General features: G+C 43.0%; 1 long non-coding RNA gene across 1 annotated transcript; it reads right to left on the bottom strand.

The window, feature by feature from the left end:
- Positions 1-1,190: 1,190 nt before the first annotated feature.
- Positions 1,191-1,667, bottom strand: LOC103642737 (uncharacterized). The gene is made up of 3 exons (XR_002265816.2): positions 1,623-1,667; positions 1,329-1,541; positions 1,191-1,227 (listed from the first exon to the last, which is right to left on the bottom strand). It is a non-coding gene; the product is annotated as an uncharacterized lncRNA (long non-coding RNA).
- Positions 1,668-18,580: the final 16,913 nt, after the last annotated feature.

Here is an 18,580-nt window from a genome sequence, read left to right as displayed (position 1 = left end):
ATCTCCTTGCTGTTCTTCTCTGTTATCTTCTTGTACTCCTCCAACTCCCTTTGTGTCCTCGCCTGCTGTTCCTCAGCTTCTTCACATTTCTTCCTGAGCTGGTCGAGTTCACCTTGAACAGCAGCCGTCGCTTCAGCTGCAAGTTGTTCCCGAAGCTCACTATGGTTTGATGATGAAGCCTTGGAGGTTGCCGATGTTTTGATGTCGACGCTTTTCAGGAATTGGTGTGAGCTGCTCTGGGACAGCACCTTCGACACAAGGTGCACACTGGATGCTGGCATCTCACCTTCAGCAACAGGTTCAGCCCTCAAAGCCTCCATATGAGACTGAAATATCATGGACAGAAACAGTTACATGTTATTGCTAATGAGCAACAGCAAGATGCTGACAATAATGTGAAAACAGTGACTTTCATTTCTAGTGCACGGGTCCTACAAGGCATTAACAAAGACTATGAAAAATAGACTGACAGACTCTAAAAGCTATACATTTGATGGCAAATTATAGCAGATTATAGCAGTTACAAATTATAGCAGATTTGCTTAAAAGCTATACATTTGATGGCAAATTAAAAGCTATACATTTGAAAGACTCTATAAATAGACTATGAAAAATAATGTGAAAACAGTTACAAATTATAGCAGATTTGCTTAACAAAAACTCTAAAACCTATACATTTCTAGTGCATGGGTCCTACAAAAAATAGACTATGATATTTACTTTCATTTCAGAAATTTGATGGCAGACAAATGGCAGACAAAATAGACTATGATCTGAACTCCCCTGGGATGGGACAAGCGATCTCACTCATCGATCTCACTCCCCTTCGTTCCATCGACCCACAGCCAGCCTCCCTCATATGATCTCATAAAAATTACACTAAATAAAGAAAACAAATGAACTTACAAGTGCTTCTCTTGCCGGTTCACTCAGGCCACGTTTGGAGCTGGTATGACAGGTCTTGAAGGCGTCCACCGCATCTAGTTCTTCAGTCTGGTCTAAGCTGGGTTCTTCTCGGTTTCTCTTCTGCTTCTGTTTCGTGGATAAACAATCACAGCGAAGTTTGCTCAGATCAAATGCAATAGAAGTTGAGTGCAAAAGTGCAGGTAGTAGTACAAGGTAATAGTTACTTACATATGCATGTAAGTGTGCCACATAGCAGCGAGAACCCGTAGCCTGATGAAACTTTACTGGACTGCGGTTCTGCTTGTTCTTTTCACTTATTTCCTACAAGAGAATGAACATGTCAGATTAGATCATAGGTTCAATATGCGAAGATCCTTTGCAAACGTATAGTGAAAGAACAATATATGACAAGATACCCATACCATGTTCTTTGGATCAGACCACTTTGCAACTAATGCCCTCCACTGTTCATCAGTCATGTAAGATACAGGAGAAGTTGTGCTAATCTCATTTGCAGGTACACCATTGAAGTATTTCTGCTTGAGCCGATAACGCTGGTTTTTTACCGCAGAGCGTAGCATATCGGTGCAAGCTTCCTTTGTTGCCTTGTCCTCAGTGTTAACGGACAAGCGCCCCTATGCATATGACAATTCCATAGTTAGTCAATTCAGGTTAAGCAGTATACAAGTGAACCATAGAATCAGTAATGCACTTACATTTAGCTGTGACACAAAGCTGTTGTAGTATTTCTGGTCGTCCTTGTAATCTTTCCAACGAGTTAGGATAGGCATGGTTTCCCGAATAATGATGCCAGCCTCTGATGCAAACTTGGCAGCTTGAACAGGTTCATGTGGCCTTTTTTTGCCTTCCTCAACAGCTATGGGCAGTCTCCTTTGCATAACTTTAGTCATCCTGTCCAGTTGTTTTCCCTTGGTTGCTGCCCTGGGTCTCCTTGGTGCTCGCTGTGTAGGAGCTACAAAATATAATTCGCTTTTATTGAATAATGAAATTGTTTTGTTTCATGCAAATCAGCAAAAGAGATGCCTTATTTGACTGAAAAAATAGAACTTGCCTTCAGTTTCTTCATCTCTAGCTACATTGGCTTGAGCATCACCTGTACTGTCATGAGCAGCAGATGCCATGTCTTCCTCTTCAGCTCTGCTGAAATGATTAGCAAGTCCAGGTGTAGTACGGCTGTTGCCTTCAACATCTCCTGTACTGTCATGAGCAGCAGATGCCATGGCTTCCTCTGCAGCTCTGCTGAAATGATCAGCAAGTCCAGGTGTAGTAGGGCTGTTTGGTATGTGATCATTTCCATCTGTTGGTTCCTGTACATTGTGGCCATCTGTCTCTGTAGAGTGAAACCTTTTTGAAGATTGCTCCTGTGGTTGTGCACCTGCCCTCACTCTCTTGCTGAACCTAATGCCTGGAGCCATGTTGGGGTCTATCTTCTTCTTTGAAGCAAGGGTTGTGTTTCTACCTCTTCTAGGATACTGTCCACAAAAAAATAGTCATGTGCATTTAAAAGCAAGACCATATATTAATTAAGAGGTATGAAATAAAGAATATGAATCTAAAGGCATGAGCATATATTAAACACCAGATAAAAAACATTGAAATGCAATGCAACTATTTGGCATCCACTACTTTGAAGATAGAAGGAGCACCTTCATTGCCAGGGGTTTTGGCTGCTCATAATATTCACTGTCATCATCAGTATCTCCTTGATCATCATCGTCAAGGAGATAGAAAGAGACATATGAATCCGAATCTGAACTATTATTTACCTTGTTTGCTGCATGTTTCCCCTTTGTTGATGCAGATGGTGAGACAGAATTATTTAGAACAGAAGTATATTTGTTCAGACCCAAATCTTGCATCTTCTTTATATTCTCCTCCACTTGTTTATCCCGTCTTCTCTCATAAGCAGTTCGCTCATGTTGAACTACTTGCAAGATAGATAAGAACAAGCATACTGTGTGTATTAGATAATGTAAAGGATTTTACTAAAAGCTAAGAGGTACTACTATTTGCAGGGAAGGATTTGACTAAAAGCAAATAGATAAGATGTGTAGATTCAGTCATTATGAAGCTTGGTTATGATTGTGCAAGTTCATAATTGTGGTTGCACTGTAACTGTAGTGTTTCCCCTGTTTGGTTGTGGAAATCTTTATGCAGGCTTAAACAATGTTCAAAGTACTAGCTAGTACATTGATTAGGCGATGTAGATTTACACAAGCTGATGAACAAAAAAAGTGAAGATATTCTCATCTCTTTCTACCAGCAAGGTTCAAGAAAGCACTAAGCGCTGAGCGAGCGGTATGGTGGTGAAAATGCTTAAGCGTGATTAATCGTGCTTAATCATTTTTGTTAAAAAAAGAAAAAAATACATGATATTGGGCCACCCTGCAGCAGCCCTTAACCCCCACCTCCTCTCTTCATGAGTCTGCAGCCCACTAGGCCCACCTGCCAGGAGGCTCAACGCAAAACCCCTCTCCCGTGATGACCTAGTACTCTGCTGCCTCCTTCCACGCCCCGCGCCGCCGCCCTGTGCTCTCCGCCTCCCTCTCCCGAAGCCTATCGTCCTCCGTGCCGTACGCTCTCCGGCTCCCTCTCCCGAAGCCTCTCCTCCCTCGTGCGATCTTCACCTCTACCGTGAAGCCGCTCCGCCTCTCTCTCACCAATCTGCTGCCTGCAGCCATCGTAGGTCCGTCCGCTCTCTCTCTCTCTCGTTGATCCGTCGATTTGCTGCCTGCTGGATTGACCCCGGAGGTGTTCCTCCTCTTCCTCTCCCTCCTCTACTCCCTTAAACATGCCGAATGGGCACGATTAAGCAGGGCCAGCGCTTAATTGCCCGCTTAGTAGGTAAGCGATGCGTTGACCCTCTGCGCAGCGCTTAACCGCGCCTAATCGCACGCCTAATCGCGCTTTCTTGAACCTTGTCTACCAGTACTAGAAACATAAGTTCTCTACTAAAACATGGATGTGACTGCATATAACACAATGTAAGGAACCAAACACAACTGTATGAGTGCACAATGATTACATAAATCAATATACAATATCTCTGATAACAACGAATGAATAATTAAACTAAATCTAGCGATGCTTAGGGTTTAGGGGTTGGACCTTTCTGACTTCTGTGCCTCCTTTTGTTCACCATCAAGGTCGTCTGCGATGACCCAAATCCAACGATGTTAGGGTTTAGGGGTTAGCGAGAGCAATGTGGATGGGGCGTGTTAGGTGGAAGGGGCGAGAGAAATGCGGATGGCAATGAGATAGAGCGGGATGCGGCGAGTGAAGTCGGCGCCGACGCAGCTCATCGACGCGATTAGAGGTAAGGGGGCGGCTGTGAGGTACCTGGTCGAGGGGGCAGGTCGTCGACGACGGATGTGTCCCAGCGGCGGCGGTGAGGTTCCTGGTCGAGGGGGCAGGTCGTCGACAGCCGTCGTGTCCCGGCGGCGGCGATTAGGTTTGGAGAAGTGGGGGAGAAAGAAGAGTGGGGGAGAAATAAGAGGAGTGCGGGAGATAGAGGATGAGAGCGGAGTCTGTTTTAGTGACGACGGCGAAAATGTTTTTGGCGCCCAATGTGTTTGGCAATGCGGAGTCTAATGCGTTTAAGTATACTAGCGCTGGGTATATGTCGAAAACACGTGCATAGCCCAATGGTTTGACTTGCTAACTTTAAGGCCGAGCTCCAAGGTTCAAGCGCCTGCAAGGAGACTTTTTTGTGTTTTGCATACCATTTTATATTAATTCTTTGTTTTTTATTTATCTCTATGTTTTGTTTTGCAATTATCTATTCATAGACACATTAGTTGGGTTTATGATCATGTTATAATATTTTGAAATATTTTTGCAATAGTGGTACTATACATCTCTCACTTGCAATAGCATCTCTCACTTAGTAATTAGCCTTATATGAGAGATGTATGCATTTCTTAGGATGTGTGTCACCACTTTGTCCGAATGAGTTGAAACTATTTTGTGAACATTGTACACCAAAATGAATGGTCCATGCAAGTTTTTAGAGTTTTCTAGCTAGGCTATGGTATTGTAACAAATATCTTTACGAAATACAACAAATAATTACAGTAATTAGTAAACTAGGTCTGAAAAATGCATAACTGCACACAACATCATAGGTTGGTTCAATAAACATGCCATTAAAGTTTAAAATGATTTGGAGAAAGTGGTAGTATAGATCCATCACAAGCATGAACATGTCTCACTTAGTAATTAGCCTTGTATGAGAGATGTATGCCTTTCTTAGGATGTGTGTCACCACTTTGTCCGAATGAGTTGAAACTATTTTGTGAACATTGTACACCAAAATGAATGGTCCATGCAAGTTTTTAGAGTTTTCTAGCTAGGCTATGGTATTGTAACAAATATATTTACGAAATACAACAAATAATTACAGTAATTAGTAAACTAGGTCTGAAAAATGCATAACTGCACACAACATCATAGGTTGGTTCAATAAACATGCCATTAAAGTTTAAAATGATTTGGAGAAAGTGGTAGTATAGATCCATCACAAGCATGAACATGTCTCACTTAGTAATTAGCCTTATATGAGGGCTGTATGCATTTTTGTAGGATGTATGTCACCACTTTGTCAGAACAAATTGCATGTTTTTGTCAACATTGTACACCAAAATGAAGTGTACATGCAAGTTTATAGATTTTTCTAGCTACCTAAGGTTTTTTAGCACTTATTCTTTAGTAAAATAACAAATACTTACATTAATAGTTAAACTAGTTCTAAAAATTGCACCGGCACAAAACATCATGGTACACCTCCATTAACACCCCAAAAAAAGGTTGAAATGATTTGGAGAAACAGGTGCTATACATGTAAATAAATAAAAGAAAAATTCGAAAATGATTGAAAAATGTAAACAAAACAAAAAAAAAACCTACCTATCCCAAAGCTCGAACACAAGACGCCAGGGTTCACAGCAGCAAGGAGTTACCATTGGACTAGTCACGTTTGTTCGTTAGTAATAGAGCGCAATTATATTTAAGCATAAACTGTTCTCTGTCCAGGATGTAACCGAGCGCTCAGTTCAGAGTCTGCATTTTCAGATTGTTCAGTTCAGAGTAAACTCTGCTGCCCAGTTCAGATTGGTGCCCAGTTCAGATTGCTGCCCAGCTCAGATTTGTTGGTTATCTATTTGTTCAAAGTTCAGATTCAATTCCACAAAACTAGCTCAGATTTGTTGGTTATCTATTTGTTCAAAGTTCAGATTCAAATCCAAAAAACCAGCTCAGATTTGTTGGTTATCTATTTGTTCAAAGTTCAGTTCTCTGAGATATATAGCTCAGTCCAAAGTTCAAAGTTCAGATTCAAATCCACAAAACCAGCCAAAGTTCATAAATTCTCAAGCAATCTGAGAACTCTGCCCAGTTCAAAGTTCAGATTCTAAACTAATGAGTTCTAAACTAATGAGTTCTAAACTGCCCAGTTCAAGCAATCTGAGAACTCTGCCCAGTTCAAAGTTCAAAGCAATCAGATTCTAAACTGCCCAGTTCAAAGTTCAGATTCTAAACTAATGAGTTCTAAACTGCCCAGTTCAGATTCTAAACTAATGAGTTCTAAACTAATGAGTTCTAAACTGCCCAGTTCAAGCAATCTGAGAACTCTGCCCAGTTCAAAGTTCAAAGCAATCAGATTCTAAACTGCCCAGTTCAAAGTTCAGATTCTAAACTGCCCAGATGGTCATTTCATTTTCAGAGATCAGTTCAGAGTTCTGCATTTTCAGATTAAAACCCAGCTTAAATTTTGACAATAAATTAAAACTTGCTCAGATGTTCAGATTAATACACATTCAGTTCACCACAAGTTCAGTTCACCCCAAATTCAGTATTTCAGACACACATTCAGTTCTGAAAATACAGAAAATACATTGTATCATCTATCCGTACTAATCTGAACTGAACACTTTATAAATCAACTATCAATACTAGAAATCCTCATCTTCATCTTCTATGGACATGTCATCATTGTTGTCATCGCCACCATCATTAAAATATTGAAACATTGTATCATCTTCCTCCTCATCCTCACTATCTTCAAGAATAATAGCAGCTTCCTTCTTTTTTCTTATTAGTTCCTCTAAATTGCCTTCAATTAGACTGGCTTCTCCACCTTCAACATTGTGCAGAACCTGATTATCATCACCTTCTTGCACTATATGGTCTGTATCAGAACAATAATCATCCTGATGCACATCATTATTGCCCTCATATTTTTCAGCCACATCATAAATATTCCTATGCTCAAATTTCTGCACAACTCGGAAATCTTTACATTGTGGAGTTGTGTCTTGCAGGTAAAATATCTTTTTCGCTTGGTCTGCCAAGATAAAAGGATCGGACTTGTACCAAAATGACTGCACATTGATGGATTTGAAATGGCTGTCATCTCGAATGCCCACAGTCTTTCCTACTTGGTTGTACCAATCGCATCAAAATACAACCACCGACCGACGAACTTGATAATTCGAGTTATATTGTAACTCAATTACCTCTTTAAGGACACCATAAAAATCTATGTTCTCCCCATTATGTTCACCTTCAGTCATTACACCACTATTTTGTGTCTGCATGAACTTCTCACGATCCACTGTGCTAAACCGCACTCCATTAATCTTGCAAGCTGTACTAGTCTTAACTCGCCGAGCTGGGCCACATGACAGTGCCCACAGTCCTTCGCTAACCAATTCTGGATTCTCATTACGCTTCTTCTCAACCTGTTGCAACAAAATTACTCAGCTGAGCAATTACATATGCATACCCAAAACTTTAGTAAACCTATAACATAAAAGTTTAGTGACTTACATGGGACATAAACCACTTTGCAAATCCTTGTTGCACCATTCGATCAACATCATTTGGACGTGCACCTTGCTGCGATAGCTCCTCCCTGTACAGACTGCATGGCATACTTTATTCATAAGCATATTTGCAAATTTAATAAACATAACATAAATTATGTAGCACATACCAAACTAACTTACGTCAAATATTCCTGTACTTCATCAGCATTATGTAGCACATACCAAACTAACTTATTCATGGTAGCATCATCAATGTACTCAGTCTTAGTACCTCCAACAAGAGTAGCACCATGCTTAAAAACAGACATGTCATTAGGCAATGGCATCTCTGTACCACTATCATCATCCTGGTTAAATCTAGTGTCAACATCCTTCATGTACCTAGAACAAAATGTTAAGGTATCACTTGCCATATATGCCTCAGCAATTGATCCTTCCGGCCTAGCCCTGTTCCTTACAAAATTTTTCAAAGTGCCTAGTCGCCTTTCTATTGGGTACATCCATCCATACTGAACAGGTCCTCTAAGCATTGCCTCATCGGGAAGATGGACACTCAAGTGCACCATGACATCAAAGAAGGCAGGTGGAAATATTTTCTCAAGCTTGCATAGGATCAATGGAATATCTCCTTTTAGCCGTTGCACAACATCTATCCGTAGATTTCTACTACATAGTTCCCTGAAGAAGGTCCCCAGCTCTACAATTGCTTCATATACATCCTTCCTCACCAGTCCTCTAAGGCCAGCGGCTATGATTCTCTGTAGGAGTATGTGGCAAGAATGTGTTTTCAGTTTTCCAACCACCTTTGAACCATCTTCACTTATGTATCTTGCTAGGTTATCCACAAATCCATCAGGAAACTTGATACCTTTGAGGAACTTGCAAAACTCGACTTTCTGATCCTTCCCCAACACATATGGAGCAGGTGGAGCCCTGCAGGCCGAGTTGCCATCTTGTTGCAAGTGCAGTTCAGGTCTTATGCCCATATCATACAAATCTAGCCTTGCATTATGTGTGTCCTTGGACTTGCCTGGTATACTAAGTAGTGTGCAAAGAATATTTTCACATACATTTTTCTCTATGTGCATCACATCGAGATTATGTGGAAGCATCAAATCTTTCCAATATGGCAATTGCCACAACCCAGATTTCCGGCTATAAATCTTTGGACCGTCACTACTACGCTTCCTTTTATTTCCAGTAATGTCAGCCTGCTTCCCTGGTCTGACATCTTTCACCTTCTCTAGCTCTTGTAGGACCTCATCCACAGTGAACCTGCCAGGCACAACTTTGTTTTCACGCTTACCATTGAAATCCAAGCTATTCCGCCATGAATGTGTCCTTTTAAGGTAACGACGATGTCCAATGTAGCATAACTTGTTCCTTATTGCCATAGACAACGGATTCTTGTCGCAATAAATACATGCATAATACCCTTTTGTTGTTCGCCCAGATAACGTGGCCAGCGCTGGATAATCATGTATACACCATAGTACAGCAGCACGAAGGTCGAACTTCCTACCAGTACATGCATCATATGTCTTGACACCCTTCCATAGCTTCAGCAGTTCTTCAATTAGGGGCTCAAGGAACAAATCAAAATCCTTTCCTGGACATCTTGGACCTGGGATGAGTAAAGACATAAAGCAGTTTGTTGGATTCACGCATTCCCATGGTGGGAGATTAAGCGGTGTCACAAGCACTGGCCACATACTGTACTGGGTACTCATGTTTCCAAATGGATTGAATCCATCGGTAGCTAAGGCTAGCCTCAGGTTCCTCGGATCATTTGCAAAACCTGGGTACTTTCGGTCAAAGTCCTTCCACGCTTCCCCATCAGCTGGATGGCTCATCACATTGGCGACTGGCTTCCTCACTTTCTTGTGCCATTGTGTTTCCTCTGAAGTTTGTTTTGAAGCAAAAATTCTTTTCAACCTTGGCAACAGTGGAAAATGCCTCAAAACCTTATGTGGAACCCGCTTCGAACCAGTTTCATCTTTCCATCTAGACTCCGTGCATACTGGGCACTCATTCAATTTAGCATTAACATTCCGAAACAACACACAGTTGTTCTTGCACACATGGATGTTTTCGTATCCAAGGCCCAATTCTTTAAGATATTTCATGGCCTCATTATATGATTTTGGCAACTCACTATTAGGGTATCCATCGGACATCAGCTTCATCATTGCTGAAAATGTTGTATTGCTGATTCGATAACGAGACTTCATATACAACATCCTCACCATAAAAGAAAATTTTGAATGGCTAGAACCCGGACTAAGTGCCTTCTTTGAATCTCCAAGAACTCCTGCAAATCTTGGCTCTTCTCCATCAGCCTCTGCCGCTGCAAACAGTTCACCGATCATCTCAGGTACTCCATGATCATCATCGTAAACATCATCGTCCACATCCATATGTATCCCAAAGTCATTATCATATCCTTCGACATCCTCCTCTATACCCTCAACTTCTGTATCTGCCGACTCCCCATGATGAATCCACCTCGTGTATGTAGCTGACATTCCATAAATGTGTATATGAGTTTCTACTTCACTCTGAGGTCACAACCTTTGATTAAGACAATTCACGCACGGACAACGAATGTCTGTGTCTTCTGGGTATCTTTCAGTAACAAAATTCATGAACTCTTCAACTCCTTTCACATATGCAGGTGTGAATTGTTTCCCATAAACCCATCTTCTATCCATCTATTTTGACAATAAATTAAAACTTGCATTAACTCCATAACTATGATTACATTGAACAAAATTGAAAACCACATCAAACACATGCATATATGAAATAAAATTCAAACGCACATAGAACCTTATTGTCAAAAACACAACACATCAAACCTTGTCTTTTCTCCCCGCCCTGCCGCTGTTCTGTCCACGCCCGCCGTAGCTATGCGCAAGACGCCGCTGCTTTGCCGCGCCCGAAGCTTCTCTGCCTCGCTGTTTGCAGACGACGCTGTTCTTCCAACACAGTTGGATCAATGGATCAGGCGACAAGATCGCTCGTTCGCTGCGACGCTACCCAGTTGCCGATCAAGCGGACGACGACAGACGCCGGCATCGTTGTGTGCCGTAACCTGACGGCCGATCGCAGAAGCGCAGATCGCACCAGGAAAAAACAGAACAGGCGAACCATGCAGATCGCAGAATGGCGGCTGGGAAAACCTGTTAACATAACGACAGATGGGAACACATTAATAAAAGGATAGTTTCTTTATATACACGAACAAGTCCGTAGTCTGGTGGTAGCAATGATTTAACGCAAGCCGCAGGTCCCTGGTTCGAAGCTCCGCGGGCGCACCTTTTTTTTGCCAAATATCTAACTGCCGCTTCGTACTGGGCCGGGTCCGCGTCGCCAGGTGGGGGCTGTGTCCCAAAAAACTGCGGCCCATGTAGGCCAAGGATCCCACGCCGTGTGTACACGTGGGCCGTTTTTTACTAAAACTCATCTGTGACCAATTTATTTCAGTATTACGTCAGCCGATCAAGCCAAATTAATCTGTGACGTTCCTTTCATTTTCGTCTATGACGTTCCTTTCATTTTCGTCTTTAATATTCAAGTCTAATCTTCGTCCCTTGTAATTGTTGACGAAGCTATCAATTTGGTCATAGAAATGTATCAATCTGTGACTGAAGTCACCAGCGTCACTAGAAAATCGTCACTGATGATCACATTCTTACTAGTGAGTCGCAACAAGAGCTCGCAACACAACTCAATGAGTTCACAACTCCACTAGAGCTCTATATGCTATCACAATGAAACAAATGCGTGGAATCGAGGTCTTGGTGCTTAGGAATGTTGTAGGAATGCTTGGTGTACTCCTCCATGCACCTAGGGGTCCCTTTTATAGCTCCAAGGCAGCTAGGAGCCGTTGAGAGCAATCTAGGAAGGCTGATCTTGCCTTCTGTCGACTGGCGCACCGGACAGTCTGGTGCACACCGGACACTGTCCGGTGCCCGATTTCCTTCCATAAATGGCACAGTCGACCGTTGGCAGCCTGAGAGCCGTTGGCGCACCGGACATGTCCGGTGCACACTGGACAGTCCGGGGTCCCCTTCTAGCCATTGGCTCGGCCACGTGTCCCGTGCAGATTGCGCGGCCGACCGTTGGCCCGGCCGACCGTTGGCTCACCGGACAGTCTGGTGCACACCGGACAGTCCGGCGAATTATAGCCGTACGTCGCCGGTGAATTCCCGAGAGCGACCACTTCGCTGGAGCCAGCCTGGCGCACTGGACACTGTCTGGTGCACCACCGGACACTGTCCGGTGCACCATCGGACAGTCCGGTGCTCCCAGACTCAGCAGAGTCTTGGCTGCTCGAGCCAAGACATTTCCAATTGGATTTTTCCTTTATCCTTGATTTGTACTTTGTCCACCTTTTTACACTTAGGCACTTGTGTTGGACACTAAATCACCAAAATACTTAGAAATGGCCCAAGGGCACATTTCCCTTTCACCATCCAGCACCCATCCTCGCCACCAACCACGCTCGCCCGGATCCACGACTCCCTGTACCAACCGACCGTTCCTGTGCCCCGCGCCCAGATCGACCTAGCCCCGGGCTCGGCTGCTCGCCGTCGAATCCATCCAGGCATCAACATCGGCATATGCTCCTCTGCTGCTTGTCTAGACCAAAGCCGCCAAGCTGTCGGACTCTATCGCGCCCCTGCGTTCAGGCCGCGCCCTGCTCGGCTTCCTGCAGCACATGTCCAGCCCATCAATGTCTCTACTTGTTCTGTGGTCACATCTCGCGCTAGTGCTCGCCCAGGTCAAAGCCAACTTCATCACTCGTTTCCATTTCTTTATGTGCGAGATGTCGCTTGCTGCTATCCTGTTATCTTGTGGATTGACCTGATGTTTGTGTATGTGATGGTGAGGAGGTGAGAAATCACAAGTGTATGAAAAGAGGCAAGGCGCACTATGCTCGTCGGGGGTTCAGTAAAATGCTAGAACCAGAAAGCATCGTAGATTTTGTTTTAAAACATATTTAGTTTTGGTAAACTACATTGCTATCCCTGTTAGTGGTTTGTGTTCGTGGTTGAAAATGTTAAGAAAAGTTAAATTGTTTATGTATATGTGGAACGTGGGTTGAAACACAGAGATAGCAAGGAAAGTTTGAGTAGACTAGTAAGTACTGTTGTGAAGCCACATTTTCTGCTATTGGCATGATTGGGTGAGTAAGTATAAAATAGTTACGTCCTATGAAGTCTAGTATTATTAAATTGATCTAGGTCATATGAATGAAATTGTTTTCATGAGTATGTATTAGTATCGACTTATATTGGAGTTAATTTTTGTGTAATTGATTGAGTTGTGCGTTGAAGATTAGTTCTTAGATGCAAATTTATGCAAGTTGTAATGGTAGACATATATGTGATATTGTGGTTGTGACGGAACCTCCCAAGTTATTAGGCCCACCTACAGTTGTCCTTGTCCAACGGACCTCAGACAACCCTGTAGATGCCCCTGAATTACTTGAAAAGTTCGGTATCTGCTTTTCTTACTTTTCCCAAGAGCGTTTCACCCGTCACGCAGACATTATAGACCATCGGAGATACAGAAATGCGGAAGCGATTCCATAACTTACATTTATTCGAAAGTAAGATAAAGTTAGTTATTACAGACCACCATATAAACACGAGTGCAGAGTACTTATTATTACAATACCAAGGGAGGTAAAAACTCCTCCCGATAAGTTCTTACATAAAAGTTTTTATGGAGGACTAGGTCCTCCCGCAGCCTCATTCTTGCTTCTCTTCATTTGTCACCACCTTGGTATAAAAGCAACAAAAATTTGCTGCTTCCTCACCTAAAAACAATAGGGAATAAAACCCTGAGTATGGGATTACTCAGCAAGTCTTACCCGACTAAAGAAAAGACTCTCAAGGGTATGCTGGTTATAAGGGAGTCAAGGTAAGGTATCTCAAAGATCAAAGACTCTGTTTTGCATAAATGCTTACTAAAGTGGATCCAGTTTTATTTTCAGGTTAGGTAAAATTACCTGCATCTAGAGTTCTTTCTAACCTAGTTCAATCACTTCACCTGCACTAGCCAATTTCTTAACAAGTCCTTCATCTTTACTGGAATTCTACGTATAGGGCAGTGACCAAGTCTTCATGACCACGAAGGTACGGCGATCCAAATCGATTATACTCAGCTGAGGATCTCCAATCACACGACATATGTAGCACTTAACCCTTGCATATGTCAACCCGCCACCGGAGTTCTTAAGACCAGATCAGGTTCACGTGAACCGAGAGCACAGATACTCCACCGTCCAGCCTCTTGCCACGGAGGGTACATGCTACTCTCGCCACCGCTCCACGCCCATTCTGTGTTATCTTATTCTGGTCTTAGTTTGCCCGAGGCAAGGCTTACCCATGACGAGGCATGTGACCAGTTAAAGGGTCCTCGGTCATCAAGCCTACATCGACACGGTCCTTAATCGACTCAGACGGAGACACTACACCGAGACTCCTTTCTCGTGCAAGTCACCCGTCCGGTCTCAGCTTAATCATTTCAACCCAAAAACTTGGTACCTGGCAGAGGTTCATCTTTTCCGATGTTGAACCCATCACGGCCATAATGGATCCACCATCAAGTTTTATTTTCAAAAACATCCCTCCCACTTTGCCAATCATCTTTTTGTAAAACAAAAACCTTTTTGTTTTGCTAAAGCAATACTAAGCAAAGTAAAACCTTTTGTAAAAACAGGGTTTCAATGAAGGTAATCAAGTTCAAGGAAGGTAATGCAAGAATTGTTTAAGCATTCAACTCCTATCACCTAATGCATTGATCAAGTGAGAAAGATTTTAAAACATCAAGGAAGGTGGCAAATGCACTGGGGCTTGCCTTTGTTGATAGGTGAGTCAGGCTCGGACCCGCAGATATCAAAGTAGAAACAAGTTCCTGCCTGAGATTCCGAAGGTGGTGGTGTCTTCTCTTCGGTTACTTCGACTTCTTCTTCGTTTTCTAATCATAACCATATATATATGTGTATATAAGAATAAATGCCATGAAATGCTCATGAGAGTGCAAAGATAATAAGAATTTATTATCTAAAGTCTTGAATACAACTTTCCTTCACGGAACTCCGAGAACTTAGGGTTTCCGGAGTTAGTAAAGGAATTCAAAGGGCAAGGGGTAGGGTTTTGTGTTCTAGTTATCAAACAAGGTCCAAATCAAACCAAACTCTACCCATGGCTTCTAAATAATGTGTAAAGTTCATATAAAAAGTTTGGACATTTTTGGAATTATCATCAATTTTCTAAAATTCCAGAACTCATGATGTAAGCTATTTTAAATGACTCAAAATTCCCTATTTGTTCTAAAAATCATACAACTATTTTTATTAAATACTATGAAAAATAAGGAATCTAACAAAATTGGTTTGATATTTTTAACATTTTTCTACAATTTTCTACATATTTCTAAAGTTGGACAGAAAAAGAAAAATAAAAACGTGGAACAGTTTTGGGCTCAATTCGATTTCAACGGCCCAGGCCCAGGCGAAAACGTGCGCGCGCCCGCGCCCGCGCTGGCGGCTTTTCAGAAAGGCCCTCGGGGTTTTCACTAACTGGGAACGGGTTTCTTCACTGTTACTTAGAGTCACTGACCGTTTGCACTAAGGTCCTTCGGTTTCTATTCCCTCTCACGTCGAAGTCCCCGACAACGACGAGCGAGGCCGAGCTCCGGTGAGCTCCTGGACCGGCCGAATGGGGCAACGACTGGGGTCCCTGAGCGGCTAACACCGAATTGGACCTTTCCCGAACCATTCCCCTAACCTAATTTCATCAATGACCACATGGTTTGCTCTGGCCACGGTGACCGAGGGTGTTGCGGACAGATGAGTGTGTTCCCGGTGATCTAAAGCAACTCAGTGCAATTAAGTAGGTCGATGGGCATCACGGGTATATGAGAGCACTCAAACGAGAAAGAGAGGAGGATGAACTGACCGGAGTTGCACTGGCCGCGGTGAGGTTGGTTTTATGGTGGTGGAAACCCGAATTGGGGGAAATCCGGAATTAGAGCTCGCTGGTGGAGGGTTTGTGGTGCAAGGAGGTGCAGAAGCTGCTTGATTACATGGTGGAGCTGAGGGTGCGGTCAATTTATAGAGTCCGCGAGCGGTGGCCGCGAATTTAGGCGACGAGGCGCGGCGGTCGGAGGGACAGGGAGTTACTGGCGCGCGTGAACCCGTGTCTACCATCGTGGCGACTTCACCGGCGACGATTAGATGGCTATAGAGAGTCACGACAACGCGACGGAGGCACCAGGGCACGTGGCGCAAGATCGGAAGACAGCTGTTGTCGGCGAGCTTATCTGCTCAAGCCGCAAAGCACGGGGATACGACGGTGAGTCACCGGAGTTATCCCCAGGCGAGGGGCTTTTAGCTGGCAGGCTTATCAGGTCACTGGTAATGTAAATTGCAACGGTGGCAGCGCGAAACGCGGCGGAGATCGGTCGTCGGCGGCGAGGTTATCGTGTTGGCGGTCTGATCTGGTTCAGGCACTGTACCATGGGAGAGCTTATTCAGTGCACCTGACAGCCAAGTTCTAGGGCAGTTTTTCTTCCAAACTTCGGTGGCAACACATCCAGATCTCTGCAGCAATATTGCACTGCTATATACCTGCTACAAATCGACTATAGGGATTAAACTCAGTTGAGCACTGGATCAAGGTTGAATCCAAGTCCAAAGTTAGCCCTGTTACACTGCAATTCTGAATTTCAGAGTTCCATCAGCCTGACAGTCCAACTTTGGGCTTAATTATCTCAAATATCTTCTTAACAACTATGCTTACACTCTTAAGAAAAGTTATTCTCCTTAGTTTGGTCTGCAAGTTTGGTGTGGTGACCTAGGGCAAAACCCTAGAATTTGAAAGATACAAAGCTCCAAAGTTGAGCCCTCAACACTAAATTTCAGACTTAGTATAGAACTCAATTGAGGTCTATTTTGCAAATAAGTCAAAAATCCAAGGTTTATCTTACAAATCCACACATTTGTGAACCAAATGACTTTATATGCTTTAACATAGTAGTTTTTACACTTTAGTCCACATATGCACTGTTTTTGCACATAGGACCCTAGGGTTTGAATTTAGGGTTTTCCAGGGTTTCAATTAGGGTTTCTGGTTTCTCAGGGGTATGAATGTAATGTAGATCCATCTTTAGTAATATTTTCTGATTGTTTTACTTAAACCTTAGGGTTTTCTCAATTTGGGTCATGTTTTACCCCTTTAAACCCCATTTAGGGTTAAGTCCCCTATTCTAGGGCTCTATTTGCAAAACACTAGAACAATACAACTTGTTTGAAATTTTTACCTAGTGAATGCACTCTAGGTGTGTCAAACATATGCAATGCCAATGTTTATGATGTTATGCTCAAGTTTTAGTAACAGTAACACCGGGGGTGTTACATCCTTCCCCCCATAAAAGAATCTCGTCCCGAGATTAAAAGTCCTAGGGTAGGTAATGGAAAAGGAAATGCTTCACATTTTTATTTCCTTATTTTTGGTACAAGGTAGGGGTGGGTTTGGGACTCACTCCTTTATTATAACAATGTTATACACTTTACAAATTACAAGAGGCCAAAAAGCCTGGGAAATTCTTATCTAAAAAGTCTTGAGCTTCCTATGTAGCCTCATCTTCGGAATGTTGGTTCCACTGTATCTTGTAAAACTTGAGAGTTTTTCTCCGGGTAATCCTGTACTTTTGATCCAAGACTCGAATGGGATGTTCGGAGTATGTCAAGTCTGGTTCAAGGACAACATCTGTTACTTCAACGGTTCGATCTGGTACCCGAAGACATTTCTTCAATTGGGACACGTGGAACACATTATGTACAGCAAACAAAGTTTCGGGTAATTGGAGTTGGTATGCCACTGGTCCACATTGCTCAAGTATAGGGAATGAACCAATGTACCGGGGTGCAAGCTTTCCTTTAACCCCGAAACGTGATACGCCCTTCATTGGAGAAACCTTCAAGTAGACATAATCTCCTACTAGAAAGTATAAGGGTTGTCGTCGCCGGTCTGCATAACTCTTTTGACGGGTTCGAGCTTTCTTCAAATTATGTATTATTCTCTGAACTTTGTCTTCAGTTTCTTTTACCAGGTCAGGCCTGAAGAAGTACCTTTCACCTGGTTCAGACCAATTTAGCGGAGTACGACATCGTCGTCCATATAAAGCTTCAAAGGGGGCCATCTTAATGCTTTCTTGATAGCTATTATTATATGAGAATTCCGCTAACGACAAACATTCATCCCATTTCTGTGAGAAGTCGAGCACACATGCCCGTAGCATATCTTCAAGTATTTGATTAACCCTCTCAGTCTGCCCACTGGTTTGAGGATGATAGGCCGAACTGTGGAGCAATTTGTGTAACGCCCCGAATTTTGCAGTTGAATTTTTTCTTTTCTTTACTCGCCAAAATTCGGGCGTTACCTTTTCTTTTTCTTTTTCCCTTCGCTAAACCTTGACCTTTTCCAAAGTTCTAGCGGGATTCGGTTTGGAATTCCCGTGTAAGAAAAACCCTAAATACTTTATGTTGTTTGATGCACCATGCCGAACCTTGCATTTCTTTTGATTGCTTTGAAAGCGCAATTGCATTCATGTAGAAAGATCGGATTTCGAAAATGAGGAGAAGATCTTTTCTTTCTTTTTTCTCTCTCTCTTTTTCTCTCCTCTTTTTCTCTCTCTCCCGCGCCGTGGGCCGACCCCGGCCGGCCCAGCCGCCCCTGGCGCCCCCTCTTGGGCCCAAAAAGGCCCAGCCGCCCCCCCTCATCCCCCCTTTTTTCCCCAAACCCTCTCCCTCT

Source organism: Zea mays, chromosome 10 (genome assembly GCF_902167145.1).
Source record: "Zea mays cultivar B73 chromosome 10, Zm-B73-REFERENCE-NAM-5.0, whole genome shotgun sequence".
Taxonomy (NCBI): Eukaryota; Viridiplantae; Streptophyta; class Magnoliopsida; order Poales; family Poaceae; genus Zea; species Zea mays.
The sequence above is the reverse complement of the archived record's forward strand: the minus strand, read 5'-3'. Positions and strand labels throughout refer to the sequence as shown.